The sequence below is a fragment of the Artemia franciscana genome, chromosome 10 (genome assembly GCF_032884065.1).
Source record: "Artemia franciscana chromosome 10, ASM3288406v1, whole genome shotgun sequence".
NCBI lineage: Eukaryota > Metazoa > Arthropoda > Branchiopoda > Anostraca > Artemiidae > Artemia > Artemia franciscana.
This window is the reverse complement of record NC_088872.1, coordinates 14,376,791-14,400,480: the sequence shown is the minus strand read 5'-3', so window position 1 is coordinate 14,400,480 and position 23,690 is coordinate 14,376,791. Positions and strand designations below refer to the sequence as shown.

Below are 23,690 nucleotides of genomic sequence, written 5' to 3'. Positions count from 1 at the left end.
ATTTTTTCTTTGCATGGGTGCATACCTGCCTGCTGCTAGGGTTATTAAATCGAATTCACAACTAAAACAGATGAATCAGTACTTAGCACATGTCAACAATATATAATTATGCAGAGGCTGCTAAATTATTAACTTTTTAATAAAAATTTCATATGAAATAGTGCTGGTGAAGTGGGTGCTGGGCACCCATATCAGGCAAAAATACACAGTAAGAGCTTTTCAATATTTGATTAAAACCAAAGATGCCAATGGGGGAGGGGCATTTGCCATCCCCTAAATTTTTGCCCTTCCCCTTAAATCCAAAAAAATAGCTTTTTATGTATTTTATTGAAACAGTCTTAAAAACAACTAAATTGACCCCTCCTTGGACTTTGAAAAATACATTTGTTTGTACTTGCATTAAAGAACTGAAAATATTTCCCCCCTCCCCCATTACGGTACCGTGAATAAGTGCCCCTGCGTAAAAATCGCCACTTTTCTGGCCAAAAATCGTTTTTGTCCCACCTGAAAAATTTGTGCTCGCTTACCCCTAGAAAATGTGTGTAGCCACCCCCGGCAGTGCATTTTTTTCACCTTGAAATCCTAACTAGTTTGCAGATGTTTTTATTTTACTTATTTTTTCGTTGGTTTTTAGCTCTAACTCAGTGGCGTAAATTGGAGGAGGGCATGCGCCCCCTAGATTTTGATTAAAATCTTTTTTGGGATGGTTTTCATTGAAAAATTAAAAAAAAACTTGACTCTCCCTACAAATGAAGAAATAAAGTTTAGCCATCCCCCAAATTTCACGAATTGGCGCCACTGCTTAATTTTTTTTTCGGGAAATAACAAAGCGAAGAAAAAACCAAAGAAAAAAATATCAATGGAAAGGAAAAACAGGATAAACAAATATTGTTATTTCTTCTCCATGAGAGAACGATAATAAAAGGTAATTAAAAATGCTTTTCTGAAATAAAATACTTCAACCCTAGATTGGAAACTTGCGGTTATCGCCAATAAAAAAGAAGAAGGAAATAAAAATAAATAAAAACTGAAGTCAAAGAAACAAAATTAATAGCCGTATGTGCATGCGTTCGATTGTCAGAGGTGTTTTTCTCTCAGGGAAGAGGGTGTGAATCTTAGAAAAAGTACAATCTAACATCATATTGAAGGTATTATTCCAGCTAAGAGGTTTAAAGTTAGACCCCAAGGTCAACAGTACGATTCAAAAGCTTTTTAAGCCTTTTTGGTAACTTGAAATATTAAACAAAACGAACAAACAGGTTTTGTGTTCTTCCTACTGGTTGAAAATTTGACATAGCAACAACAAGTAAATACAGCAACGGGAAAAAACATATCCTTAAGGAATAATGTGATTGGGTGAAATAATATTTTCAGTGACTTTGACTGGATGGGCAGAAGGGCAAATACCCTTCCCTAGATTTTCTGTCCCTTCCCTAGAACTTGAAAATACCTTTTTATGCTATTTCAAGGAAAAATGTCTTTTTGGCATTTTCACTGGAAAAAAAACGACAGGTTTCCCACAAACCTTAACTTTTTTAAAATACATCTGCCCCCCCCCCAAAAAAAACAAAACAAAAACAAACTGTGAATTTATGCTAGTAGATAGGGTAAAAAAAATGTGGTCAAAGATCGCTTTTAACACGGAAGTATAATACAGTTTTCTCTCTTGGGCTAGACCTCTAAAAACGTATGCTCACCAAGTTTTGAGCAAGTACAACTATGTTTGTAACCTATTATTATATTACTAGTGTTTTTGCTTCCCAGCCCCCTGTCAAAAATGTACCCACGCCCTTGTCCATACTGTATCTTGGATTGGAAACTAATAATACACGTAGAAAAGCTCTTAACTCAATTAATTCTTCAGTAGGTTCAAATAAAGATCTTTCACTTTTAAACGATTCTTCTTAATATAGAATTACATTCACGTAACAGTTCTTAATGCTCTGTTGAATGCTAAAAGAACTGAAAAAGAATTCCTCAGCGGAAGAGACCTTTAATTACGTATATTAATTATTCAGAAAAAGAAATTAGAAAACCGCGCTAGGCACTAAAAAGAGATAGCGAAGCAATTAATTTAGTAGCATTTATGTCGTTAAAGGTGCCAAAAGAAGACTGTTTAGGTAATGGCGCTTCCTCCCAATTACTAATCAGAGTTGCCAGGGATTTAGAATGCACTAATTAGCTAATGGCTAAGACGTGAGGGGTCGTTCGAAAAGAAATCTTTAATGTAAATAGAAGAGTAAATAAATACGACTACATGAGATTTGTCAATTGAAATCGAGTGAATTGTATTAGTATCAGGCTAGAACAAGCAACTTGGAGGATAGTGCATCTCAGGGCCCTTAGGATGTGAGGAGATAGGACTAAGACGATAAAATCCCTACATAGCAAAGGGAAAAAAGACGGTTAAGCAGTAGCTTTTCTTTAAAGGTGTAACTGATTTTTAGAATCAATATATTGTTAATGTTTCAATTTTATGGACGAGAAGCAGGGACAGATATAGAGCAAATATTGGTGGAGGACCAATGTGACAAGGGCGTGAAGGAGCAAAATTTTGGAGGGGCTAATGTGACAAAGGTGCCAATAACTAACCAAATTGACAAATCTATTCTAAAAAAAGAGTAAAAAAACAGGGAAAGTGCACGCTAGAAAAAAATCTTAGGGGGGCGGTGCTCTGGCCCCGCTGGATCCGCCAGTGATGAGAAGAAATGTCAAATTTAACTAATTAATTTTGCTTATTTATTTTCACGACTCAACGTGACGACACTAACAAAAATATGGCACAGCCCTAGAACCTTCATAATTTTGAAAAGCCAATTGACTTCATTTTCATAGTGCTAACACGTTTCTTACTACAAGAAATAAAAAAGTAAATAAGAATAATAAATTGTGCGCATTTGGCTCCTTTACTACAGGCAACGCTATCTGATAAATCAAATTCCATTATATAATAGGTATCGCCTTAGTAAATTTTGGATTTTGTTGAGTATATTGATCAGTAAACTATTTTTTTTTTCGTCTAGAATATTTTGCAAAAGAACCAAATACTCAGTCAAACGTTTTCTTCATCTCATTAAAATATAGAATTAATAAGTATGTAATGCATAAAATCAGGCACCAGCGCGAGGTTCTTTTCGAGGGGGAACGTGTATTTTGGAAAATACAAGGGGCCAATTTCATAGTCTTTTTTCAATATTCCCAAGGTAAATACAAAAAGAGACATTTTCCCATACAAATACCAAAAAAAGTATTTTTCAAAATCTAGAGGGTGGACATGTGTCCCCCCATTGACACCACAGGTTGAATATATAATAGGAACTGATCACAATATACACTATTATCACCATTATAATTAGAAAAAATAATTACTATTGTTAAACTATATAAAAAATCTAAATAATCGAAACTTGGTGAAATATTGAACAATTGATCGTCAAACTACCTTAAATAACCAATATAATTCACACATATAATCGTGAGATAGAATGGCAAACAATCTATCAAACAAACAAGTTGCGGCTATTTGAATAGTAATTTGTCACTAATTAAGCTCAGCCTCAAATTACCAAAACATCATTAGTCGAACTCTGTTGGCTAACGGAAGCAAAGCCAGACCCAAACTTAATTACATAACAATATAAAACTTTTGATGTATGTATTTTTATTGTCATGTCATGATGTGAAAAAAATTAGATTTGTGCCAGAAGCATTTTTTTATGAAAAAGATGGCCTCTAACAGGATTTTAAGTAGTCAATCTAGACATTTTAAGTGCAGTTAATTTTTCGCTGGAACGGACCGATTCGGTTATGGTGTTTCCTATAAAGATAAAATAAGGGAACAAGAAGGAATAAAAAAACAAATGGTTTTTATATAATTAATAAAGTAATTTCTTAGGGCATGTTATTTTTTTCCTTTTCCCGATTAATTCTCTAGCCAAAAGACGAACATATCATTCAATTTGCTTTTCAACGTTTTTTTCGATTATAGCCTACTAAACACTCCCTCGCAATTGCGTTCTAGCCTCCATTAATGGGGAGGGATATAGTCAGGGGCGAAGCTAGGGTTTTGAGTTTGAAAGGGGATATAAAGGATGTCCGGTCTGCCGACTTGTGCGAACTAACAAGCCAAATTAACACACCAAAGAAGCCCGAAATTCAAAGGCGTCGGCATTGCGTGTCGACACCTTGGAGCTTTGGGGCAGAAGCCCCCTCCCCTTAGCTGCACCCCTGGATATAGTAATAGCCTACATAAAAAAAGCTAAGATGCGGTAACTTTCAGAAATTACGTTAAGCAGGTGGTGCGTGCCGAGCGTTATGGGGGCTGTAACCCCCGTGGCGGAACCGTACAACACACGTGCACCCCTGAGACGTGCATCAGGTGGAAGAAAGTCAAAACGTTATTTTTTACGTATTTTAAAGATCTTGAAAGAAAATAGTAGTTAGAAATTAGAAGATAATAAGAATAATCATAAATTTAGGACCAAGGGTCCCTTGTGTCGGTCTTCAGTGTAAGAACTAACCGTGTTCATAACCCTTGAGGTACCATCTGATTCGAATTGGTAAACACACTTGTCTTCAGCGTTATGGAGGCTAGGAATGCGGAACTTATTGATGACATTTTCTAAGAATAAGTTGAGAATATTATTTTAAAAACTTGATAGTTGTCATATCTAGAGAAAAAACTTTGATACGAGTAGAAAAAAACTACCTGGAATAAGACGTTAAGAAACAAGAAGATACATTACAATTTCCTCGTAAAAATTAAGCAGTTTCTATTTTATTTTATTTTTATACTTATGGACTGAGAAACAAATGCTTCTATAAATAGCTCGTCATGATTGGAGCCATAGGAGATAATCACAGGTGAAGAGGAAGAGCAGAACTATCCATCGAATACTGCTTGGTCAAGTTTGGTTTTAGTTCGTTTTAAAGGGGGGTTTTAGTTGGAGTTCTTCTTGTTTTTCAAGTTAGGGGGTTGTAAGTTTCCTGTAAAGAGTATTTAGCAATGGTAATTCCAATGGTGTACATTTTTTTTCGATCTGACGCTATTTTTAAAAGGTTTTTGGCTTTTTTTAAATTTCCTTGAGTTTATTTTCACAACAGACTTTTACTTTAAAGAATAATCGAGATTATACCATTCGTGAATTAGCTACAAATGGTAATTTTTTTTTATCACTAGCAAGTTTGTTTCAAAACGCAATTTCTAATTTTTGGCTACTATGGGCCGTGGTTTGTCCTTACTAGTTGTGGCTAAAGCTGCAAACAAGAGATCCATAAATAATCGCTTTCATGTGTGATAGGTTTACCATCCATGATAAACCGAAAATTCATAGGGAAAAATGAAGTTTTGGTGTAAAAAGAAATATTTTAGATGTTGCAGTGATTGAAATTTCTTAACCTCCCCCCAAGTATGTGGCTGCAGCTTCTTGAATTGACTTCTGTTGCAATTGAAATAATGTCCCATTTTTTATGTAATATCATTACTCACTTTTAATTTATTACCTGTGAATGAAATTTCGTCCCATAACAATTTATCATTTTGACTTGAGTACACAGTCTAAAAGCCTCAACCATTAAGTGTATTGAATAGCCATCATCAATGGTCAACCTAACTACAAACTGGGGTGTTATTGTAGTTTTTCACTTATCTTATGTATTTTTGTTCCCAGGAATGACCAATAGTAGAGGAATTAGGTCGAGGAGTTGCCCCCTTTTTTCACCTGGTGTAAATACCTGAGACATTTGTTCGACCACGCGTGGTACAACCTGCATTATACGTTGGCCCACATTTCCACTACGTCTAACAAGCGGCATGTGGTGTACGCAATCGTTGAAATTCCCTTGAATTTGGTCACTAGCGGAAGCAAGCTCCAGGAAGCTCAAACCCCTCTTTACAAAATTCTACTTGTAGGGGGAGCGTGGTTAAACTCAAATACACATGGTTGAAAGGGTGTTATAATTTTTTTTTCGGATTTCAAGTATTTCAAATGGTAACTTCCAGCCCCAAACTATGGTTAAAAAGAAACGTTGAACTTCAAGCGATAGGAAGAAAATAAACAGCCTACAATACAGACAGAAAAAAGGAATAAGATAAAAACGAAAATAGCAACAAAGATATTATATTTTTAGTGGGCGAATTGGGAGGTGAAGCAAGCTCAGCGTTCGCCTCCTCCCTTAGATTTTGAAAAGTAGCCTACTTTGTCTTGATATTTTCATTTAAAAATGTTTTTTTTAGATATTTCCATTAAAAAAAAACCTCACCAAAATCGTCCCAACCTTGAGTTTGGAAGTACAATTTTAATCCCCCCTATATTGCAGTGAACTGATGCCATAAGGGTGAGAGAAGCTAAAAACTCAAGGTATTGAGTATATGCAGTCAAAGACATAAAAACCAGGGGGCGAATCTCCAGCATTTTTATTTGGGGGGGGCAAGAGGGGTTCATATCCGGACAATCAAGGGGCATGGGATATATAATAATTCCCCCCCCCCCCCAAACGAAGCCCCTGATCAAAGCGAGTTAGACAGTTTTTTATGGGAGGGGAGTAGTGTGGACAGGGTCCAGGGTCCAAACGATTCAAAGTTTAGTAAACTAAAGTTTACTTTTTGAGTGAACTTAAAGCTTACTATTTGGTAAACATAATATTAATAAATGAATAAATAACTTTAATATTAATAAATAATATTTTATTTATTTAATTAAATTTATTTTGAATAAAATAAATTAATAAAATCTAAATAAATTTATTTTACTTATTATTATTATTAAATTTTATTAAACTTAAATTCATAAACTTATTATTAAAATATGTACTGGATGAGCAATAGCAGTGCCTGTTACTCAACTTTAATCAATATCTTCCCTAAGGGGGGGGAGGGGTTTAAGGCTCCCCAAATTAGTTTTAAGACTAAAAAATTCCTGTTTTTCTAAATTATAAAATTCGTTTCTCATTCTTCCTTAAAACTTATTTCGCAACCATTAGAGACGATTTCTCCGGTCCTCTCCTATGCATGGACATTAAGAGACATAAAAATTTTAAGAATTACTTGGAAAATGCATCTTTCATCACAAAAATTTTGAAAAGTGGTTCATTTGTTGGGCCAGGACGACATCCTTCCCAGGTATGGGCCTACAAGCAAAAGATTGAATCGCTTAAATATGATTTTCTTGGTATTAATTCAATTTAAATTGGTTACGCCGGATTAATCAGCATTTTTGGGAAAAGAGAAGGCTATGTAATAATGAACAGTACACATCTCACTTTGAGATAATTAGTCACATATTGCTTTTTGAAATGATGATGTACGTTAAATATACAGGTATAGAAAAGTGGCATTTTTATCGCTTCTAAACTAACTATGTCTAAGATTTGAATGCTAGACCATCTTGAAGTCCAGCCGCAGCAATTCAAAACACATTAAGAGACACATATGGTTAGACTGATTTGTGATCATTTTTAATAAAGACCAACTCACAAGGAGATTTTCACTGATACCAAAATTTAGCTAGCTGTAATTTGAGCCAATAAGATTGTTTATAGAATTTTTCGATTGGTTGAAAAATTCTATGAAAAATTCCGATTGGCTCAAATTAGCGCTGGCTAAATATTAATAAAATCTTGTTGTGAATGGGCACGAGACGTACTCAACCGCTGACGCTATTCGTTTTCTATATTTTATTTAGCTCTCAGAATAATTATAAGTTGTTGTTTTTTCAAAACGGGTTATACATCGCTTTCTCAGATACAGATATAGTTGAAATCTGAAGCTGTTAATAAGAAAAATATATATAAATATATAAATAATATATTTATCATAAATATACAAATAAATAAATTAATAAGAAAAAAGCACAATATAAACCTTCCTTGCACAAATAAATCTGCATTAATAATAAACAAAACCCTAAAAAATAGGCTATATTTATATATATAATAAACAAAAGCCTAAAGCCTATTTTTCAGGTTGTCCTCTCTTCTAAAAAAATCATAATGTGTTACATAGCTCCTTTTGAATTGTAACAGCAGAGTTTTAATAACTCAATTATTAATGATACAGCCAATTAAAAGAGCTAATTTTGTTAATTGACAGAAGGCTCAAGTTTTATTAATGGTTTATAAAAGTTGTTACAATAGCGCGTAAAAAATTAAATTAGACCTTATTCATTAGTGTCGGTATCCGACAAAAGGATCATATGTCAGTCTGAATACACCTTAAAGAACATGCGGTAATGCACACAAGAATCTCACATATCAAGAGATCCTTAAATAAAAGATCTATTGAAGCATTTAACTAAAATGCTGTTAAAAGAGTATCTCTTAATGAATAGGATGATCTTCTGAATGGATCTTTTTTTCCCTATTAAATTTCTTAAGAACAGGTTACCACTTTGAACGTAGTTGTTTCGAAATCTTTCTTTAAAACAATTCTCTTCCTCTGCCGCGGGGGGTGCAAAGGCAACAATACACCAAAATATTATAATATAAAGACCAAGCATGCAAAGGGTAAGCTTTCTTACCCTAGGAAATTTGACAAAAAAGTACGAATATAAAAGGAAAAACATTAAATAATTGGACCAAAAAGAGAAAAAAATATATTATATCTATTGAAAAATAAATGTCCTCTTGTAAAGTTCCCTATGTGACACTGAAAAAGGTTTATCCAGTCAAGATCCTTATCAGGTTTCCCATCCTCCCCACTGGTTGATATCCTCGACAGCATATTTGCCCACCATACGTGGACCACTTTCCCCCTAGCTCCTTGTGCCACGAGATGTGCGTGCCATCTCGTGTAAAGTATTCTTGAAATAAGCAGCCCCTCAATCCTTATGGGCGAACAGAGTGGTATTACCAAGAGTATCCCGGCGTGGTTAATATAATGAGAAACATTCGCATCCTAAATAACCGAATTTCCCTGCAATTTGAAGTTTCCCCACTATAAAATTTCCAGAGTTACTTGACAAACTTCATGGGAGCAGTTACTTCTATCCCCCCCTTGTGCGTAAGTATGATTAGTTCATTTGTACATAAGCATAGTATTCCTGTCGCTGTTTACAGGGGCGGACATACAATTTGGAAATGAGACCAACGAAAACTTTGGCCCCTCCATCGCTATTTTCGCCATACGATCGTTCTTACTATTACAGCTTTTGACCTTCTGATAGGCGCATGTGCCCTAAAATCACCCCTCGATCCGCCCCTGGCTGTCTAACTGCACTAGAAAAACTACTGAATTACAATAAATAAATGAAACAAAGTTAGTAAAATTAGCATGTTCAATGTTTCAATCAATTCTAGACACGAGAACATCATTTTTTGACCAGCTAGCTATCGTTTTTCCATCATAATCATCATCAAACCATTCCCAACGCCCATATTTTCTCACATGAGCAGGAAAGGTATAGGAAGTGATTTGTTCAAAGGCATTGTATTAAGAGTTTTCTTTTCTCTAGAAAGGGTATAGAATCATTCTTGTAAATGTTTTCAACCTCACAAGTAAAAACTTCTAATTTCCCGCTATAAACTCAGACCTGCGTGCAAACACGAATAAAAAAAAAGCAACGGTTGTATCATACATTTTATCTAGGGGCGGGGACAGGGCCGTATTTAAGATTTTTGTCCGGGGGGGGGGTATTTTTGTGCGTGGGGTGGGGATACAATTTTTGTTTTACAAGACACGTTGGTTACTGTATTTTTATTACTTTTGTACGAGTCATAAAAATTTCGAGGGGGGGTGAATCGGATAACCCCCTGGAAACGGACCTGGGTAAGGCCAAGGACATAGACATGATTTTTTAGGGGAGAGGGGCGCAAAATCGATAAAAAACAATTAGTAAAAATTTTAAAAGTTGGCAAGCTGGACATATCTTCTCATGGGAGAGCAATGACGTCATGTTTCATGCCCTGCATTCAATTCTACTTAGCGCATCCGGTATACACACACGTCGCTTAATGCATAGTTCCATCGCAAATATAGATGACTTATTAAAACCAACATAACTTTTTTAAATAACTAATGATTGGTTTATAATTCTTGTGTTTTATTTTGAAGTATATTCTCACTGGTGACGTTACAAGAACTGAACAGATTTTGAAATTTTGAGGGTCACTCCACCTCACCTTTAAGTTTTCAGCTTACCGCAAATCCGTGAGCAAAGAAAGGCACTTAAAAATTCATATACTCACATTGTTACACTTTTTTCCCTTTTTAGAGCTTAGGGGAATAAGAGCCAGTAGATTACATTACGCGACTGAATCTTAATTGAAATTCCAAAAACCCGATCGGCGGATAATGCATTGCATTTAAGCGCTTTTTGTCGCGATTCTAAATTTGACCCGAATCTCAATAGAAAAGGTCTCGCATTCATTAAGATTACAGTTTCGTATCTGACAGTCCTCTGAGGGGGGATTAGAAGAAAATATTTAGCTTCTGACAATTAGGCTATGCCCCTACCTTTGTACCTCCTGCTGCGTGAGAGTATCCCTGATTCTCTAGATTTTTAAGACCCAAATTTTGCAAAACTATTAATTACATTTTAGACATTAGCACCTGGATATATTTCATGTCAAGTTGGCTGGCTACCTGAATTTCATAGAGGACTTTTTTTCGTGTTTATTAATTGAACCCAAAATAATGTGTAAGTACGAGCAAATATAACGTAAAAAGTATATATGTTATTTTAGCAGTTATATAAATCGAAAAATGTCCAGTTGATATAGGCTACTAAGCGAAATGTTCCGATATTTTTGGAGAAAAAAGCGAATCCTAATTTAGGGTGTTTATGCACTCATTCACTTTGAGGGAGGGTAAAGCCTCTGGTGCAGCTAAAAATTCTTAAAATTTTTCGCAAAAATAGCGATTTCCTTAAGTTGTGTTATTTTTGTATTCAACAAACTTGTATTGTTTTTACCGCATGCCAATTGATACCATTATATTACAATGACATAAAACAATATAAAAAGGGAGGGATTATGATCAGCTTTTAAGCTTTAAAAATAGTAGCAGATTGGAAAATGATGTTCTCAAACAGTTCGTTGTAACGAACTATAAGTTAGGGGTGAACTGGCTGAATAGTAACCGAAACTCTAAAAGGGGAATTTTGATACCAACAGATGCAACAAAAGCATTGTATTTTTATGCTGATTTTAAATATATAAGTTTTTTTCCAGAAGAAAGATCACGGACCTTACGTGGGGGGAACTTTCCATGGAGGAATTTTTCATGGGGGAATTTTTCATGGGGGAAGAGAATGTCCATGAACGAGGCGCTGGATTTCTCAGCATTATTTAAAAAACAATCAGAGATTAGATAGGACTGAAAGTAAGGAGCTACATTAAAACTTAAAATGAACAGAAATTATTATGTATATGAGGGATTCCGCCCCCTCGTCAGTATTTTGCTCTTTATGCTAATGTATTTTTAGTAATTTCAAAAGAGCTACTTATTCTAATTAAACGGCCTTTGTGATTCAGGGGTCATTCTCAAAGAATTGGAACAAGATTCGAACTTTAACGTAAAGAGCGAGGCATTGACGAGGGAGCGAAACCGGTCATATACGTAATAATCTCTGTTCGTTCTGATTTTGAATGTAGCTCTTTACTGTAGCTTCTTACTTCCAGTTGAAAAGACTTATTTCTTTATTTAATTACAAAGAGATGATTCCAGGTCACAACATGGGTATTATCCCCTCGCCTCAATTTGTGTGTATTATCATAGCTAGACGTTTTAAAGTTTTTATGACGCAATACTAGAACAAGACAAAATTACCTGCAAACAAGCGAAGGTGATTGGGAAAATATTCCCTTCCACCGAATTGGTCCTATGGATCCAATAGAAAAATTGAAAAAGGAAATCGAAACATGCAAATCTTCTCAAGGCCATATCCAGTGGGAGGATGGTTAGGGGGTTTGACCCCCTCCCGGAATGGTTGTCTGACTCGTAAAAAATGTGACAAAAATTAATAAAAAACATTTTTTTTTATGCGTTTATAGTTTTTTGTACTCCCACACCAAAATTCCCCCCCCCCCCAAAAAAAAGAAAAATCCTGTATACGGCCCTACATCTTCTAGTCGTTAGTCCTTCCTCATCCCCGATAGTAGAAATGCTCTAATTCAACTCAATAGGAGGGAACCCAATGGGAATAGCGGCAACAGACGAAAGACTGGATAGGAAGAAATCACGTAATTAATTGCCTGAGGGTGATCGTGTACAGAATTTCGATGTTGGGAGGCATTAAGGGCTACTTTTACACCTAATCCCGTGCTTTAGAAATTCTTAAGCGAGGGGCGGGGCCAAAACTTCCAAGAAAACTTTGGAAAAAATGGCAAATATCCTCCGAGCTAAAATATATGGAACTAAACACACAGTTCTTTTAAAGCTAACGCAAAAATGGACCCATTCTTGCCCACCCGTCAATAAGTATGACCTACAATTAGAAAAAAATATTGTATAGCCATTATTTTAGACACTTATTATTAATATTATTTAAATTATATTATGTTTAGTATTTTAACAGAAAACAGTGAAACGCGTTGTGCAAGATAATGAACTTTTTTGTTGTTGATTGTTGACTGGTAATACGTAGCCACAAGGTAAACGTATCCACTAAGTGGAGAGGTAACAGCGGGTAAACCATAGTTTATGTGAGTTATTGACATGTAATTTATCAATAATTACTCATTACTCTGGTTTTGAATTATACCAGTATATTTCCGGGCTTCCATTATTAAAAGCAATTTGCGGCTTTAATTTATGCTTTCTCTTAATTTGTCGTCTCTTAATGATTCTTTATTCCATGTTTTTATAATGATTCACCTTTAGTCTTTGCTATACTTAAAAACATGAATTTATTTCACATGCCCTGTTTTGTAATTACTACTCCTGGGTTACAATTCAAAGTCTTCACGACATGTACTTAATTACATATTAAAATCCAGTTTCAATTTTATATTAAGCTTAGTGTATTATTAAGAAGGTATTGTGTGTCTTTCCTTGCATGTATCGGTTTCCCTGCTCAACTGTTTCGGGAAATATATAATTAGCAAAATGCTAAGGAGACCATTGTACTGTTGGACAAATCAAAAAGCAATTATACTAGAAAGGAAATTCAATTTCAATGCCTAATTATTGGTCTTGTTGTTGGAACTACTTTTTCATTGCATGAATTGTTATTGTACATAGATAATTAACCTTCCGGAAAATCAAATAATAATTACACAATATAAAAAGGGACTTCTAATTTCTACCATTAATAATATACCTTTGGATTCGGTAGGGCCATGGCCAGAAACGGTATTAGGGGAGGGGTCAAACCCCCAAATTATTATTAGAGGCAGAGTAAAGATGATAAGAGACCAACAAGGAGGTGCCGATGACTTTAAATCAGCAATTTTCATTGATTGAACCTTCGCTTTCAGTGTCAATCGATAAGGGACCAAAGAGGAGGTGCCGATGAATTTAAATAAGTTAGTTCTATGGACTGAACGTTCTGCTTTCAGTATCAAATGATAAGAGACCAAAAAGAAGGTGTCGATGAACTTAAATCAGTAAATTCTATTGACTGAACGTTCCGCTTTCAGTATCAAAGGATAAGAGATCAACATGGAGGTGCCGATGAATTCAAATCAGTAAATTTCGTTGATTGAACGTTCTGCTTTCAGATCAAATGATAAGAGATCAACAAGGAGGTGCCGGTGAATTTCAATAAGTCATTTCCATTGATTGAACGTTCTGCTTTCAGTATCAAGTGATAAGAGATGAGCAAGGAGGTGCCGATGAATTTAAATCAGTAAATTTCATTAATAGAACATTCTGCTATTGATTGAACTTCAGTATCAAATGGTAAGAGACCAACAAGGAGGTGCCCATGAGTTTCAATCAGTAAATTTCATTGAGTGAACGTTCTGCTTTCAGTATCAAGGTCATTGAAAATTAAATCTGATTGTATGAGTGGGACAAGTGGAAACTTACATAACAAATCACGTTTTATAAATGCAGAAGAATCGGGAATTCAATTTTAATGAAAAAGATGACACACAGAATAATATTATCGGCCTTCAGATTTAAAGGAAAGAAACGTGAGTTAAAAATCAGTAGAAATTGAGTTAAAAACATTTGGCACGAAAGAGCTAAAAAAGACGTAGTTGTCTTACTTTATTGATAAACACAATTATATCTCTTTACTTTTTGCATCTACTGCACTGATGGAAAAACATATGTTTTGTTGGCGTACAGTAGTAAAATTTAACCATTTTCTAAACACACCAAAAAATAGCATAAAATCAGATTACTAATATTTACTACAGATTATACTACAGATAATTACTACAGATTACTAATATTTGAATTATTACGAACGGAAAACGTTGTAAAATTCGACTAATTCATTTCAGTATTTATTTTCACGGTTCATCGTGACAATACTGACCAAAATATAGTACTGCCTTGAAAAACTCATATTTTTGAATCCCCAAAAGATCAATCTTAGAACATCACGGGTTTTATGTAATGGATAGAGCTAAGTTGATTTCAGAGCACAATTTTTTTTTTTTATGTCTTTGGTACTTTAAAAGTTTTTTTTTTGCGGAGGAATGTCCATTTGAGGAGCTCCCACATAGCATCCAGTAAATATTAACAAACAATAATATGTTAGGTAATCTACTTTAGTATCTACTTCTGAAGTAGGGTATTATAATTCTCCCCCTCCAAAAAAATATAGGCCTAACGCAAAGTAACTTTCACCTATAGCCAAAAATCTAAAACAATATATAGGCTCTGAGATGACCAGGAAGAGAGGGGGGGGGGTAGAGTCATATATGCCATACGACCTAGCCTAATTCACAATCTCTTCAAAGACTATTTTTCTGGTTAATTGGTCCAACCTAGTGAGGCGCTGGCAAATTTTGAGCAAAAATGTACAGAATAACTGAGTCAGAAGAATTACGTCATATTTTGGGATTGCGCCGTCAATGCTTAAAAAGTGAGTCCTCCGAGCAGCTCCGTGCACCTCCTCCCACCATAATCCTCAGTAAGACACTGTTTACATATTGGTAATAACTTCACAAGATATGCCAGAAATGATTTGTAAATAAAGATTATCAAACAATGTATGGAAAAGAGACAATGGTCATTAAAGCCTTCATTTCGTTGACTGTCGCCTACACAAACATGTCATTCGACTGGGGACAATTCCATATACGTCAATGGAATTTGCATTTAGCAAAGTAATTAGGAGCCCGTAGGATTGCAAACCATTAAAATGCATCAATAAATGAGGGCCTTCTAATAGCCCTGTACATCCACACCAAAAGCTGCAAGTCCCATAAAACTTGATTTTAAACTCACGTAATTAATTTTAGTTTTATTGCCGTATCTTGGCATTTCAAGTCATCTACTTTATTGTGGAAAATGACAACAAAGGACAACTTTTGAAAAGGAATTAGTCAATTTGCCAATAGAGACACACCTGGATTTTCATCCGTAAATAAAAACAGTGTTGCCGTTAATTAATAGCTACTCTTTTTTGAACAAAGTGGCATGCCCTCTAAAAAGTATCAAACTCGAATGTATTTTCTGGGACTTTTTCTGAATACTTACAAAAATAAGCTAATTAAAATAACAGAAATATACCACCAAATCTGAAGAATTTTTTCAGCAAGAGATGATTTTTCAGCATTTTTTTAGCCTCTCTTGGAGGGTGGCAGAGTTCGGCAAGCTGGCCCAAAGAGTGAAAGCTGGCCCAAAAAGAGAGAGAAAAAAAAGTATTTTCTAATACTTGGGACTGGAGCGTACATATTTTTCGGGGAGGAGGAATTTGACAATGGTAGTAGGAGTGGCCAGAAACTCGTAAAAAATTAAGATTTTGAAGAGAGGACTTTCAGATCCTGTACGTCTACTTTGAGCAGACTGGAATTGAGTTAAAACAATTTTTGAAAACAAAAGTATTCTGATTGAATTATTACTTAAACAGAGGTTTCAGTTTCCATAAAAAATGAAAAATAATAATCTCAACTATTCAATTCCTTTTGAAATTGTCTACTTTTCTAATGAATTCGTCCGATCCTGCGACAAAGTCGCACAGAAGCTTTTTTTACTCCTCCTGTGCAGTTTTTGTTTCAGTCCTTCCGCGCTAAACCACGCAAGATTCAATTCTTATCAGTCTCCCATACTCTTTGGAAGCTGGGCAAAGCATAATCTTTAAAAAAGGTTTTCGTTGGCTTATCCCTCTAAAAAAATATAAAAAATAAAAAAAAAATAAAAGAAATATAAAAAAATCCAAGGAAACCTTTTAAACTTCTTTATGATTTTTTTTTTCACGCGTGTTTAAAGAATATTTGATTTAGGCTAAGGGTAAATTATAAAAATATCAGAATGATCTCGTCACATTAGCAGTAGCCTAATCATTTATTAAATATTATTTAAAGCAATTCAAATATAATAATTTATGTCTGTAAGTTATGTCAACGACACACAAAGGGATTTCCTTCGAGGAGGGGGGAGTGGAGTGAAATAAGTTTTATTAGATAATCAGAATAAGGAGTGCCTAGAAATTTGGGAAAATGGATACGGTCCTGCAGCTACTGGATTTTTGATTTTCTGATAATGAGAATTTTTTCGACGGTCCCAGTTTTTTAAATTCATCTAGTGTTAAAAAACGCGAAAAAATAACAAAAATAAATAATATAAAACATTTAGAGACAACAGGAAATATTTTTTCATAATTAATTTTTTTGCAATAAAAAAAAATCTTTATAGAAAACAAAATTGACGCATTGACATAAACTTCTATCAAATCCTTTTTGGAAATTAAAGGAATTCCTGAAAAAAAAAAAAAAATGGGCGCTTCCTGTTTCCATGTTTCAGATACAAGGGGATTAAATTAATACGAATAATTTTTGTCAAAAAGGTAGTGTTAACCATTTTGTGGAGCTCAGAATGAGTTTTTAAAAGATAAAAAAAAACAGTTAGTGGAGCCTTTGGAAGGAAAATGAATCAAGATCATATAAAAAAAAGTCCAGAAAAGCTCCATCCTGTAATCAACTTCCATCAGGACTACGTCCCAGGACATTCTTCAGGTGTTACAAATAAGTTCTGACATTATTGCCGTGGGAACTATATCCGTGGGCCATATCCACCTTATAGTAAAAACCCAGCTCCATCAGAAATTTGTTTATTCTTCAAATTCAAAGAACAGTTTAAAGGCATCCATTTTGATAGCACTTATGAAACAAAACACGTAGCAAAGATGTGGCGCATAGAAGGGTCTCCCAAATTTTTTCAAAAATGGTTTTAAAGGATGGTGGCACCGCCTAGAGGAGCGTAACAGCCCTGACATAGTAATAAACAAATAATAAAACCCATATATTTTTGAATGCTCCTTGTAGAATTTTTGAGCAATATCGTTTTTTTTTCTCATCGATTAATACACAACTAAGCCCTATGGGTGCAATCATCCTGGATGACAGAAGAGAGTTTATTAAACATTTTTACGATTATTATAGCAGGTAAAGCTTATTTAAATGTCATTTTAAGTTTCTGCAAAATCAGTGGCATTGCATAGATAACTCCGAAGACCACACTGCCTTTCCATGACGAAAATTTAACAGTTCAAAACAGGGATGAAACCTTTCAACTGACAGTGAAACAAATATAAAATTTTTTAACTGGATATTTCGGACACATATACAGTGTCCACTATCAGCAGTAAAAACAGCAGTAAAAGGTTTCATCCCCATTTTGAACTGTTATATTTTCGTCAGTGGCATTGCTTTTCAACTTATTTTAGGTGCCTATCTACCCGGTCTGAGGAGCAAAAATCGACTTTTTATGGGGTTTGATGTCCCCACTCCATCCTTTAAAAAGATCCTCTCATGCCCTTGGATTTTTGTACTTATATTTAAAATTAATAACAGCCTCAAGAGGGCTTTATACTGGCGCTGTGAACATTTAAACTTCAATATATAGAATTAAAGCTTTATATTAGAAAATTTAAGATAGTCTCGAGACTCGAATTTTATTTCGATCTAGGAAAGACATAATCTTGCATTTTCTCTTTATTTACTAATTCATAAGATTCGTAGCACGTCCAAACAAAGAAAAAACTTTCAAACAACTTGTCAGAGCTAACTACCCACTTTCCCACGAGAATTGCGCTTCTATTAGAAAAAACCATTTCAGAACTTTCAAATATACACATTATCCAAAATCCTAACAAGAATTCCCCCATTTTTCTGAAGTTTTCTAGATAATTTATTCAGATACCGTAAAAAAAGCATCCCTTTTAATCCTATAAGCCCTTCACTTTAATACATAACAAGAAAGAACTTTTTTTCTGCTTTAAGCATCTCAATTACCAATTCTAAAACTCCCTCTACTTCTTAAAACCTTCTCTGAAAGGCTGAAAATTATTAATTCCCCCAAGTTTGCATTTTTGTAAATTAATTCCGTTTTCTATAGTTAAAAATACTAATCACTATTGAATCCATATGCAGTCAAAATGACTGGCCTTTGCTCTGAAGAAATGAACAGATTTGTCACTAAAAGTGAGGAGGGGGTAGCCAATGTTCAGCTCTTCGAATAGGGATAACGAACTGAGGACTTTGATAGAGAACAAAAAACACATCGAATAAAAAATAAGTGCCATACTTTTGCTGTTTCAGGGGTGGGGTTTTATCCCTTATAAAGACGATAGCCTTAAATTTAATGACAATAAGATTATCCCTACTGGAACTACCACAGAGGGAAGGGTGAATTTAGAAAATGTAACGCATATAATAGAGCTAAATACTAACGTGGGTACAAATAAGGGGGTAAGCCAGGCATATATGCAAGGGAGGAGCGGGATAATCTTCCTACTAATCTCTATTACTCGCCAATTCATTTGCATTTTTGTTTAGATCTCCCGAACTTAAGGCCCCCCATTAAATAAATTCCTGAGTAAAGTCGTAGATCATTTCCTGCACAAAAGAGAGATGGTGGGAGGACCTCAGCAAAGTGGGCTACTTTTTCAGAAAAATTAGACACAAATTGCTAACCAGCCTCTGCTAACATGAATAAAAGTAGGAACAGGAATGATCTTCAAACTCACTCCATCCACCCCATATTATTCAGGCTTTCATGCGACTAGTAGGCAAAAAATCAATTTTATGCTTCGTTAGAAACATACTAATAGAATTTGCTCGAGGTAGCGAACTGTAAGGAAGGAGCGACTCGGACCAGTAGTAGGCGATCTAAAAAAACCGAATATTGATACAAATTAATGCATCAAAATAATTGGCTTTCGTGCTGATTCCAAATATAAAAGAAATCAGTAGGTCTAATGTTACCCATCCAAAGCTACGAACCTGAAAAAATCACCTGATTTTCGAAAAAGGGACAAAACACATCCAAAATGGCAAATGATGTTAATGAAAATCTCATCATTAGATTCAGTATATCAGAGAGCCCCACTGCAGAGGTTTCAAGCTCCAATCTAAAAAATGTGGAATTTCGCATTTCTTTTGAGCCTATATCTAATCCTTCTTGATTCCTGGCAATATCTCTTGTCTAGATATGGTCTACAAAAATATCTAGCTAGGAGTGATAGTGCCCCCCCCATCGCGACAATTTTTTCCTACATAGCATAAAATATTGCGTTCACATGTCTATCGTCACAGAGGTAGAAAAGGTGATGTGGGTATTATGACCCTTGCCAGGAAATTTATTGGGAGGGGGACAAGTTTTTTTTTTTTTTTTTTTTTTTTTTTTTTTTTTTTTTTTTTTTTTTTTTTTTTTTTTTTTTTTTAGCGATTTTAAACGATATTTGAACATGTGTACACAATGTGTTTAAACATCAGAGAAACCTATTGCAGAGGTCATGGTGGCTACGGCCGCATAGAAGATCAAAAGTAGCGCAGAATTTTCATCCAAATGAAATTAATAATACCCCTTTCTGTCCATTAGCAATTTTGTAGAAAAATATTATTAACGACACATTAAACAAAACTATTTTTCATCGAAAATTTTGACTAAATAGTCATATTTTGTTCAAAATTTTAGTGACAATCAAACAATTTTTTTTAAACTAAAAGTGAGGAACAACATTAAAACTCAAAACGAACAGAAATTATTCCGTATATGAAGGGTTGCCCCCTCCTCAATACCTTGCTCTTTACGCTAAAGATGTTAGCATTTAAAAAAAGCTTCTTATTCTAATTAAATGGCCCCTGTATTTCAGTAGCCGTTCTTAAAAAATTGGGACAGACAGTCAAACTTTAGCGTAAAGAGCAAGGTATTGAGGAGGGGAAAACCCTTCATATGATGAATAATTTATGTTTGCTTTGAGCTTTAATATTGTTTCTTACTTTCAGTTAAAAAAAAACGTTTTTTTTTTATATTTAATTTTTGTTCTCGTCAAACAATGCAATGTAAATATGGCTCACCCTCCATGAAATATACCCTCAAACCTCATGGAGAATTCCTCCGTGAAAATATTATCAAACGTAAAGTATACCCCACCACCCGTCAAGTTCCCTCCAGACAGTTCTCACTGAAAATCCCCCTCCTCGTAAGATTTCTTGCGGACGATTCAGCCTGGAAAATTATCCTTAACCTATTTTCATTTGAAAAAAGATTTATCTTTCATTATTTATCTCATTGGGAGATAAATAGACGTGGGAGGGGGGCCGGTCACCCTCCAATCTTTTTTGTCACTTAGAAAGAGTACTAGAGCTTTTAATTTCCGTTCGAATGCGTCCTCTTTCGATCTTCTAGAACCATTATTTCAGTACGATTACCTCCGAAAAAACAAATAAATAACTAAATAAACACGGATCCGTGATCTGTCTTCTGGTAAAATAGCAAAATTCCACATTTTTCTATAAAGGAGCTTGAATTTCTACAGTAGGGTTCTATGGTACGCTGAATTACGTAGTATAATTTCCATCAACATTCCTTGAATTTTAGGGGGTTTCCCTTCTATTTCGAAAATCAGGCAAATTTTCTCAGCCTCGTAACTTTTGACGGGTAAATCTAAACTTGATAAATCTTATATATTTGGAATCAGCACAATAAGCTGATTCTTTTGGTGTATCTATTGATATCAAAATTTCGTTTTTTTGTTTCGGTTACTATCGAGCCGAGTCGCTCCTTACTTACAGTTTGTTACCACGACCTGTTTGATTAGTATTTCTACTTCAAACATTTTGGGATTTTATAGGGAAAATTAGTAATTTCATTTTCGACAAATAATTTTATTTAAAAAAATGAGTTCAATGATTTCAGGTTTTTATTATGACAATAACAATTTTACTTTGAAAAATTAGTAACACTTCTGTCAAAATTAGCAGTTTTAATTCAAATATAGGTATTCTTACTTCTAAAATTTGCAGTTCTACGTCAAAAGTTATTTATTTTCCCAAATACATTATAATATTGCTGAGAAAACTTTTAGCAAACTTGCCTTGTTTTGGTCATTTTTACTGAATTTGTAATTAATGTATTTGACCAAGGCTTCAGTAAATTAACATATAATTATTAAACTGCAAAGATCCTTAATCACCGCCTTAATTAAGTAGAAGTGCTTAAAAATAATTTTATAGTGTGTATTTCCGTTGTTTTTTTTAGAAACATCGCTGACGAAGTTAATGGTTTCACGCTGATACGCAGGTGTTATTAATTTTCTAAGAGATGCAGAAGCATGTCACGTAATAGGAGTTGAGGGTAACGCAATCTTGGATGAGTTTCTTGTCATCATTTAGCACCTTCAAAAATTCCACTTCAAAGTGCTGTTATCTATCCCCCTCCCTTCTTACCAGCGGTGTCAATTCACGGAATCTAGAGGGCCGGGACAATAATGGAATTTTCCGAATCCAAGAGGCAATTTTGTCGTTTTCCGATTTTTTCCATTAAAATACCTAAGACAGCTATTAATGAAGATTTCAAAATATAGGGTGCAAACAGATATTAGGCGGCGGACAAATTCTCTCTCCCCCCTTCCCATTTGAAGGCACTACTTCTTGTAAAATATCCGCCATTAATTTGTCATGACGAGTTGTTTCTCCGCGACCCGTTGTCCCATGAAGGATTGTCTGGCAAGTGAAATAGGTATTGGGTTAAATTTATCCCTGTTGAAGTTTGTGGGCTCTGGCGAAATTGAATTCTGCAGAAGCTGAATTTTGCAAATCCTAGTTGGCAAGAATTGAGTTTTTAGATAAAGCTGTTCACGTGCCTCGCCCTACTTCCAGTACAATCATTTTTTTTTCTCTCACTCCATCCCTCAGTTACAAACATTATAAATTCTGGTTGATATTGACTAACAAAACAAGTTTATTTTAACTGAAAGTAAGGAGCGGCATAAACCTAAAACGAACAGAAATTATTCCGTATATGAAAGGGGCTGTCTCCTCCTCAACACCCCGCTCTTTACGCTAAAGTTTTTTTTTATTGTTTTAAAAAGTAAAGTTGTGAGAAAGAGTCAAACGTTAGCGTAAAAGAGAAAAAAAAATTACCAATAAACTCCCCTTTTTATTTCTATGAGACGACTGCCTTCAATTAGTTAATACTCCACCAAGATATGTAGTGATTATTCTTTCTAAGAAAAGCTTTAAAGCTGGATAGGCTGCATTAGAAGAAATTAAATTTTTGTCCCAGCATATCTTTTTTCAAAGATTTATAGAGAAAAACTAATAAATATGGAAGAAATTCTTCATAAAAAAAAGTAACTTTAGGAGCAGATGAATCTACATCATTATTCTAAAAATGGAAGTCATTATTAGATTATTATATAAAATAATCAGACGATTCTATATTTTGAATGTTGAATGTCATACGTGCAACTATCTGAATTATCGAGAATAACCGATGTGGCAGCAACAACAAGCGTTGTCAACGCTTTTAAATAGACTGTATCAGTTTTTGACTAAAATTGTACCAGAAGAGATTAATTTGTACCTTATGAATAGGTTGTTAAAAATTTGCGGTGGTAACTAGAAGAAAATTTCCAATAAACTCGAACTTGAAAAGATATCCGAGTCAAAAACGAGCAAATTAAACCAAAATTTACCTAAGATTTGTATTGTGCCGAGAAATTCCAAACGTACAGCATTGCTCTAGGACCTTTAAATTATACCAAAAACAACACAATTGCACCGCGTTGGCAACGCTGGCTACAACCCTTTTCGTTAGACAATTTGTGCTTAGCAGCTGCCGCCTGGACCAGCTCTAGATTGTTGTGCCTCATGTTTATAAGCATAAGAAGTTTTCAAAATAAATAAAAAAGAAATAAACGCTGGTTTTGACGATTTATTCGACTTTAGTCCAGACAACTGAAAACAATATCCAAATATCTTTATTATTAGCCCCTATTTGTTGAATTCCATCAAAAAGCACCATTTGTTTTTTAATTAATCAATATGTCAAACATTTTTTTGGGGGGGGGGCTTAAAAGTGTTTTATACGTTAGGACTTTTATGTTCTAGGAGCAGTAAGCTTTCTGGCTCAAATTATGGGATTTTCCTCAATTTCTACCTGCTTTTTAAAAGAGTTATGTCCTTTTGTTAGGGGTGCAAATGACAATCACACTCTCTTCACGAACTCATTGGTTGACAAAACCCGGAAGTGCCTTTTTTGTCAAGTACCTAAAGCCTCAAAAATGAATTCCTATACCCGAATTTTCAAAATTTTCATGGAAGGTCCTTCCGTTAATAAATATGGGGGC

General features: G+C 34.6%; 1 protein-coding gene across 4 annotated transcripts in view; it reads right to left on the bottom strand.

Moving 5' to 3' along the window:
- LOC136031818 (zinc finger homeobox protein 3-like) overlaps positions 1–23,690 on the bottom strand; it is a 93,197-nt gene that overhangs the window by 9,505 nt on the left and 60,002 nt on the right. The window lies entirely within an intron of this gene.